Source organism: Triturus cristatus, chromosome 7 (assembly GCF_964204655.1).
Source record: "Triturus cristatus chromosome 7, aTriCri1.1, whole genome shotgun sequence".
NCBI lineage: Eukaryota > Metazoa > Chordata > Amphibia > Caudata > Salamandridae > Triturus > Triturus cristatus.
Window position 1 is genome coordinate 192,697,270 of NC_140590.1, and position 9,325 is coordinate 192,706,594.

A 9,325-nucleotide genomic window follows, 5' to 3' on the forward strand; every position below is an offset into this window, starting at 1 on the left:
CCCAGGACTTTCATACCACTACGGGTCAGAAGTTCATCCTAGTAGGTATAAACACATGCTGACACTACTTCCACAACTGTACTGCAGCAGCCAGGGCACATGACTCCACAGCATAAGACACACAGTGTGGGCCCACACTTTAATCCTCGAGTCGCGCACAAGTTCACCTTAGAAACATCACACACTAGCCAATACCTCACTTAATTTTAGTAGCCTACAACTTTCACACCGGTAGGTATGATGTCACATTTTACATCATTCATGACATGGTCAGTGACATCACTGATGACCTCACTGATGACATCTCAAATGACATCGCTGATGACATCACTGATAACATCATCCAAGTCACAATCAGATACACCTCATCATACACTAGTATAACCTTTCATCACTCACTGTAAAATACAGAGCACCATATTTGAATTCATTGACACACCAATATAAGTTTCTAAAAACCCACTCAGTGATTCCTAGATCTACACACACATCATGCTGACAAAGATTAATAGAACACTATCAAATATACTTAAACACCTATATCGACATTACACACCAGCACACATCATATTAACTTATGCAGTCATCCTACTCACTTATGTAAACAATGGATCATACTTAAATTTAGTTAGCTACACACTTATACAAACGCTACTTTTACTAATTCATGTAGATAGTAACTCATACTTAGTGTGTTGTAAAATTACTATTACAAGTATACAGTTATCCATACAGTCACTCATATAATCTCTGAGTGTTATGTATACTTATTTATATACAACTGTCATGTACACTGCCTTTTATTTTTCTACTTTGTTGGACATGTACCATTGAGAGATATATTTGCTCAACACCACACCAATAAAGATATTCACTCACCCAAACAACAGTTATAACATGCAGTCTTAACCTCATATACCTACTGAATGAACTATTCACACATCTTTGGGCAGTCACACACCCCCCACCGAACCGCAGACACATTCACTCTCCAATACAAATACTCAGTTAACTAATCAATAGCTAATATAGACTTTCACGTAGCTAGTAACCAGCTGGTGCAGCAGTTTACACAACAACTGACAAAGTGATACAGATATTCACACAGTTTAGTCACTATCCAATATATTTAGTGAGGCACTATAAATTACTCAAGTAAACAGCCAATCACACTGCTACTAAATCCTCCATCCAGATATTTATATATCCACTCATTCATCAATGCAGATTGCTATATATATAATACATACTTAAATAACGAACCAAACCACATTCACTGGATGATGTCATCAGTGATGTCATTTGAGATGTCATCAGTGATGTCATGAGTGATGTCACTGACCATGTCATGAATAATGAAATATGTGGCATCATCAGCAGTGGATTGCGGGCGCGCTAGTAATAGTTCATTTTTTTTCATTTCATAAGGCTTTATTCGGAGCTTAAAACACAAGTCCATAAAAGCATGACAAATACACATCAAAAATATCAGACAATACATGGTTAAATGTAGACAGGTTACATAGTTTAAGAATATAAATAATTAAAAAAGCATACCAGGCCTTACTTTGATAGCTAATAGGAGGAAGGTTGCAGTAAAAAAGCATACATCGGGATATGGTTTAAAAAGCAACTTCATAGCATCTTTTCTGTTCCTTACTCCATATTTTAAGAAAATGGGTTTGAGATAGGCTCGACGGTAATTATCATAAAGGTTACATGACAATAGAAAGTGCATGGTGCTTTGAGCTGATACGTTATCACATGGGCATGGGCCTACCGGGTGTTTTTTAATACACGGGTAAGCCACCAGATGGTGAACTATCCCAAACCTTAATCTGGTGATAACGTACCTATGGGATGGTCGAGTGACTAAACTCAGATATGACTGAAAACCCTCATCTTCGCAGAATCTACTATAAAACACACATGTACTTAAATTACTAGTGGTTCTTTCCCTTTGCTCTAGCATAAAGTTCATAAAAACAGATTTCATCACTTTTTTAGACAGGCTGGAGGAGGCGTTACAGTCGTCTTTAAGACTAATTCCATAAATCTCGAAGTAACAATTAATGACATACTTAATCCAAGGAATTTTCATATGGCCATCAATGGAGAGACAATCTCCAATAATTGCTCTGCTAAGGGGGGTCTCTTCTTTCAACCATACGGAACGCCACAACATTAAGGGCCTTAGTGCCAGTAAATCTGAGAGGTGGGAGATACCTAGTTCTCTATGAGCCAAATCGTTTGTGGCAGATTTAGGCAGACACAACAACCTTTTTAGAAAGAGGTTTTCCTCTACTTGCAGGTTCCCTGTCTTGGTATGCCCCCACACTCCGGCTCCATAAAGGGCCACAGATAAACATCTCATTTGAAGGATAGTCAACATGTCTTTGATCCGTTTATCTCCAATGTTTGTAGCGAATTTGAATACCCCATGCGAGTTTTTCGCCATCCTAGCCTGGACATTATTAATCTCACTAGTCCAGCTGCCTAATTTGGAAAAGGTGATGCCGAGATAATTAAAAGATTCCACTGTTGACACCTTATGACCTTCTAAAAAGTAAGCATGAGGTTTTTTGCAGACCGCCCCACACTCCATAATGAAGGTCTTAGTCTTGTTGATCAACAGCTTTCTTTCGTTGATGAACAGCAAGAACCTGTCCATCAGACGCTGTAGGCCGATAGGGGTCCTCGACAAAATTACAGCGTCGTCCGCGTAAAGGAGTACGGGGACGTTGAAATCTTTTATTTTAGGTGCGTCAGCCGCAATTTCCTTTAGGACTGCGTCCACTTTGTTAATAAAAAGGATAAAAAGCAAAGGGGCAAGCACACACCCTTGCCTAATTCCCCGTCTAACCGTAAACTTGGGGGTACACTCCCCGGCCTGGCCATAGCAGACACTGGATTTTAATTTGGCATAAAGTCTCGCTAAAAAGTAGACAATTGCCTCTGGAGCCCCCATTTCCAATAGCGTGGTCCATAGGATACTGTGATCCACCATATCAAAGGCACTACTCAAGTCTGCGAAGCAGAGATAAAGAGATCCTTTTTTTGCCTTGGTATATTTGCCTATGATTAAATCAAGGTTGAGGCATTGTTCTAGTGTTCCTCTGCCCCGCCTGAAGCCGTATTGACAGTCAGCAAGGATATTATTGGACTCGGCCCATTCTTCTAACCTGACCATGAGTACCCGGCTCATAACTTTCACCGATGAGTCCAGGAGGGATATGGGGCGGTAGTTCTTTGCATCCCCCCTGTCTCCTTTCTTGAAAATCGGTACGATAATGGATTCTTCCCAAGTGTGTGGGACCCCAGAACGTACAGCAGTATTAAAAACTTTTGTAAGGAGTGGGCCCCATAATTCAGGTACTGTTTTGTAAACGTCAATAGGAACCCCATCAGGTCCCTGGGCCTTCCCACCCTTGCTGGATTTAATACTATCCCACACTTCGGCAATAGTAATGTCCAAGGATATAACAGGAACAAAAAAGGGTACAAAGTTCCTCTGGTACATAGAAGAGTTGGTTCAGAAAGAAAATGCCATCAGAAACGGCCTAGTGATAACTTGGGGAATTCCCTTAGTTTGAACTAGAGCTCTCACACACCCAGCAAGCTGGGTGTCATGCTTCATCATATGAGCTCTGCCCCTCGTCAAGGCGGCGCTGCAATCCTTGACGGGCACCCGAACCGGGGCTCTTTATCGGGGATCTTCTGTTCCTGCCGGTTGGTGCATGGGGGTAAGGGGGCCTGAAATGTGTAGATGTGTGAAATAGTGAGGTTAAAAAGGGTCAGTTAGTCCTTGTCAATAATTTATTCGGAAGGTAAACTACCCGGTTAAAAAAGGTGTAGAGTGGCTGGTGTATTAGAAAAAGTGTCTAATCATGAAGCTCTACTCTATAGATCGACATGTTTCGTGCCTCGTGTGTCAGGAGGATCTTGGCACTTCTTCAGGATCATGAGCGACTATCTACACTACGTGGAGATGTGTGTGCTACCTACCACGTCTTCAGGTGCATTGCCTGCGGACACGGGTGAGAAAAAATAATAATAATATTCCAGATGACACTCTGAACAGTTCTCTTCTAATTAACAACAAGGGTAATCACTAAGTTGAAAACCACCGATTTAAGGTTTGTAAATATAAGCATATAACAATTTATTAATCATATTACCAGTTGGTGTATATTAACACCCAATGTATAGTGCACAAAAAGAGCATGCAATAGAAATATTGAGGTTTAAAAACAATTAAAAATACTTAAAAATACTCATGGACAAGGGATTGTAGCTGCGGACTCACCTAGTAGGCTGCTAGAATATGCTAGCAACAGTCCTGGCGGTGACTAAAGGACACCGATTGGGTCCTATGGGAATGGGCAGCGTCAAGAAAGCGAGATGGGGACAAGACACAGGAGAGACAGGCAATCAGTCAACCTCAATAATAATAAGTTAATCAAACAAAGATGACAGGGTAGTCAGTGGCACTGACAGGGTGCCGAGTGGTCACTCAACCGCGTATGGCGCGATCCCTTGGTACCAGAAGAGAACCGCACGGTGGAAAGTATATTGGGCGGTCTGATCGGAGCCGAGGATTCGGCCGGATTAAAAGCGGAGGAGAGGCTCACCATGCGAGCCCAGAGCAGCTCACGAGAGCAATGGAAATAGTCAAGAGTACGGAGTACAAGGGTTACTCACCCGCGTCGAATCACGCTATGCTGTGGACCTACCCAAACCGCCAGGAACCGGGGTGGTAGGTGTGAGTGGGAAACCCGGAAAGATATACTTGCGGTTTCCTGCTGCCTGACGTCAGCGGGGGTGTGATGTGGGCGTGACGCGTTACCGTGGTAATCACGCAAGACGTTAGGTCACATGGTATCGTCAACTACTATGGCGGACATGTTGGATAGGGAGGAATATTCTTCTTTGTGTGCCGAATGTTAGGCAACCAAGATAGATAGAGTCATTGTACAATTATCGTAAAGTATGCCTTTACAGTGGGTGAATAGTGTCAGGGATTAAAAAGTGACAACACTTGTTAAAGGTTAGTTGTAGGGTCGGTACTCAGATTAAAAAACAACGTAGGCTATAAGGAACATGGCGGACATGTTGGACAGGGAAGAATATTATTCTATGTGTATCGACTATTAGGCAACCAAGGTGGATAGAGTCATGTGTGGACACGTTGTTGTACAATTAACGTAAATTGTGCCTTAACGGTGGGTGAGTAGTGTCAAAGATTAACAAGTAAAACCACTTGGTTAAGGTTAGTTGTAGGATCGGTACTCAGATAGAAAAACAACGCAGGCTAGGAGGAAAAGTCCGCGAGGGGTACCCCAATGTCGCAATGTCGCCAATGGTTGGGCAAATATTAGCATTAAATCAAAGAGGGAAAGAGAAAGGGCAGTGCCAAGATTGTAATGCCAACCTGTGAGCCAACTATATGATGGAATTAATGACTAAGATGATTAAGAGATGGAGCTCCATGGGATATCATCATTCAAACCCTCGGTGTGGCTTGCTAATCTGTGTACCCATCTCTGTTCAATCCTAAATAAAGATTGTTTGGAAATATGTTGGTGTGCTTCCAGTACAATCCAATGTAATGAATCTGGGGAATGTTGAGTCTCTGTGAAGTGTCTGTATATCCTCGTGGTGGCGCGTTGGCAACGGATGTTGCTTCTATGTTCGGTAATACGAACTTTGACTGGACGCATGGTCATCCCTATATATTGTAGACCACACGGACAGGTGATCAGATAGATACACTGTCTAGTGTTGCAGTTGGTGTGTGTCTGGATGCACCACTTAAAGTTAGGTCGTAATGTCACTTCTTTGGTTGGTGATGTGTACTTGCAAGCTGTGCAAGTGCCGCAGGGATAATGTCCCTTAACAGGTGGTAAACCCCATAGAGTGGTTTGTGTCTTATCAGTGGGGCTCCTGGGTCTTGTATTGATCAAAATGTCTCGTAGATTACGGGTTCTGGTGTAGGCAAATCTGGGTTTGGATATCCTTAGGTCTCCTGTATTCAAGATGTTCCAATGTTTCAAAATGACCCTCTTAGTTGGAGCTGAGGTAGCTGTGTAGGAGGTGACACAGGTGATCGAGTCTACTGGTGGTTTGGAGTGGACTTCTAATAGTGCTTCCCTAGGGTTATTTCTGGCTCTCTTCATAGAGTCTTTAATCACTCTGGTAGGGTAACCTCTAGTCATAAGATTAGTAGCTAGAATGGTAGACTCTTTCTTGTAGTCAGTGGTGGATGTACAGTTGCGTCTGATACGCAAGAACTGTCCGAACGGTAGATTATCTTTGAGAGCCTTAGGATGATGGCTCTGGTATAGGAGTAGACTATTCCGATCGGTGGGTTTCCTATATAGACTCGTGGAGAGCTCCCCCTCAGATAGTCTAATATTAAGGTCAAGGAATGCAACATTGGTTTCTGAAATGGTGTGGGAGAAATTCAGAAAGATGTTTTGTTGATTGATCCAACCTATAAAAGCCATACATGTGTCAATGGTACCATGCCAAAAGATTAAAATGTCATCGATAAACCGTTTCCACAGTTTCAGGTGGTGGACATATGGATTATTAGTGTTGTTGATGACATTTGTTTCGAAGGCCGCCATGTATAGACAGGCCAAGCTGGGAGCAAAAGTACTCCCCATCGAAGTTCCCTGGCTTTGATGATATAGTTGGCCTTTAAACTCAAAGAAGTTTTCAGTCAAAGCCAGGGATGCACACTCCATGATGAACGAGATTGGAGTGGGTGAGTCCCAATTTAGGGAGTTGAGGGCCGCCTCTACAACTATCAGAGTCTCCCTCTGGGGGATATTAGTGTAGAGGGCCTCTACGTCTAGGGTAATCAAAAAATCAATGTCTCTTGGGTCCTCTATAGATTCGATGATTCTGAGGATGTCAGTCGTGTCCCTCACGAAAGATGGTGTGTTACTGACTAGGGGCTGCAAGAAATGGTCAACAAATTTAGACAAGGGTTCCAGTATAGAGCCAATTCCAGAGACTATGGGACGTCCAGGAACCGGAACTGTACCCTTGTGTATCTTGGGTAAAGTATAGAAATATGGTATTTTTGGTTCTTTCGCAATCAGAAAAGCTGATTCGCGTTGACTGATCCAACCATTAGTAACAGCCTCATGTACTATTGTGGAGATGGAACTCGCGAGGCGTGGTGTTGGATCAATTTGGATTGGAGCGTAGTATCTGTCATTGTTGAGTTGACGTCTACATTCTGTATCGTAGTCAACTGTGGATTGTATTACAGTTGCCCCACCCTTGTCTGCTTGTTTGATGGTTATCGATTGATCTGCAGCAAGTGCATTGGCAGTCTGTATTTCAATGTTAGAAAGGTTGTGGAAGGGAGAAGGAAGAGGTATTAAGGCTAGATCTTTTAATACTGCCTTCTCAAAAGTTAAAACTTCCACTGGGACCATGGCATTAAGAGGGGTAAAGGTAGAGGGATTCCTCAAACCAGAGTCATCCTCTGTGCTTATGGGTTTGTCCTGAAAGAAGGACTGCAGTCGTATCTTGCGAAACAATTTCTGCACTTCACAAAGGTCTCTAAATTTGTCTACTTTCGGGGTGGGGACAAACCCTAACCCCTTTTGCAGTATTGAGGTCTCTGATTCAGTGAGAATGCGTGATGACAGGTTCACCACTAGTTTCTCTTGTTCACCGTTTTGCTGCGTGTGTCCATCCCTGTTGTTGGTTGGTCCTGCCATTGTACCCGTTTTTGAGAGTTTCTTCTGTTGCACCCTCTTCCTCTGCCCCAACCTCTGTCTAAAAAAGGGGGGCCATTATTGAAGAACTGAGGAGGTCCTGGTTGGAATGGTGGATATTGCCAATATGGTGGTGGTGGAGGATGGCCTGGAAACAGGGGAGGGCCCTGAAAAGTCTGGGCATTGTAATGATAGTTAGAGTGTTGGTTTCTCCGTGCGTTATTACTGCCCCAGCTCCCTGTACTGGAATTGCTGTCAGAGGAGTCTCTTCTATCGGAGTTCTCATCAGATGAGTAACTATTCTTGACCGAGGTGTAGTCGGCCTTCAAATTACACTACAAGGATATAACAGGCCATCTGTCGTCATGAGATTCTCCCGTTCTGGTCGAGTCAAAAATCTGGGAGAAATGGGTAACCCAGCTCTCTGAACTAACATTAGCTGTTAATTCTGGGATCTTTTCATCCTTCAAAAAAGGGCTATTTACTATTGCCCAAAATAGAGAAGAATCCGCTGTAGCGGCTGCTTGATCCAATTTTTCCCAAGCCTCTTGTCTCAGTTCAGTTTTCCTAGACTTGATAGCCATCTGGTAAATCCCTCGTAATTCCCTGATAATCCCAAAATCTCTCTTCTTATCTGACAATGCTATTTTGAGTCTTTTAAGTGCGATTCTGCAGGCATGGTCGAACCATCCCTTAGGCTGGTGTTTTGTACCCTTATGCGATACAGTGAAGTTGCTATTTATAATTAAATTAAGATTGGTAAAAGTATACAAAATTTCAGCATTTCCCTCCTCACGTTCTAATATAGTAACTATTTCTTTAAGGCACTTTGACACAATGGCATTGGACTGAATGTCCGCTTTATTGCCTTTCCATCTGATACGGACACCATTAGGGCGGTGGGGCTCAATATTGGTAATAATACATGGGACAGATACAGATCGTTCCTCCCATAAAGTTAAATCGGCAGTGATACAATTGTGGTCGCTAATCATGTTGTCTACAACCACGGGGGTAGAGCACCTTGAGGCAATACCAGATGATAAACAAATAAAATCAATCACTGTATTGGCGTTCCTTCCCGTATAAGTGGGGACAACTTCGCCTGAGGTATTAGTCTGATTAGCCAATATTTCCATGTCATATGTTGTTAAGATTTTATTCAAAGAATTACCATATGAATTGTGAGGGAAATGGAGAACACCATCCCCCCAACACTCAACAAGGCCGCATACCATTTGGGTGGCAAGAGGACACACCATTGTATTGAAATCTCCCACCCAGATGATATCAAAAACAGTATCAAATTTAGTTACTATATCTACCATAGCGGATTCTAATGCAAGTACAACCTGGTACCTTGAGTTGTCAAAGACATTGTTATAAAAATTAATTAAAAGCATATTCCTGTCCTGCCCCTGTTGAAGCCATAAAATCTGGGAATGTGTGCCAACCAACACATGTTTTTTGACTTTGACAGGTATATCTACAGCAATCATAACCAATAACCCACCCTTAGCTCTACCCGACGATGAGGCCTCAGCTGGTAGGTTATAAGAAACAAAGCCATTGTAATTGATTGGGTCAAC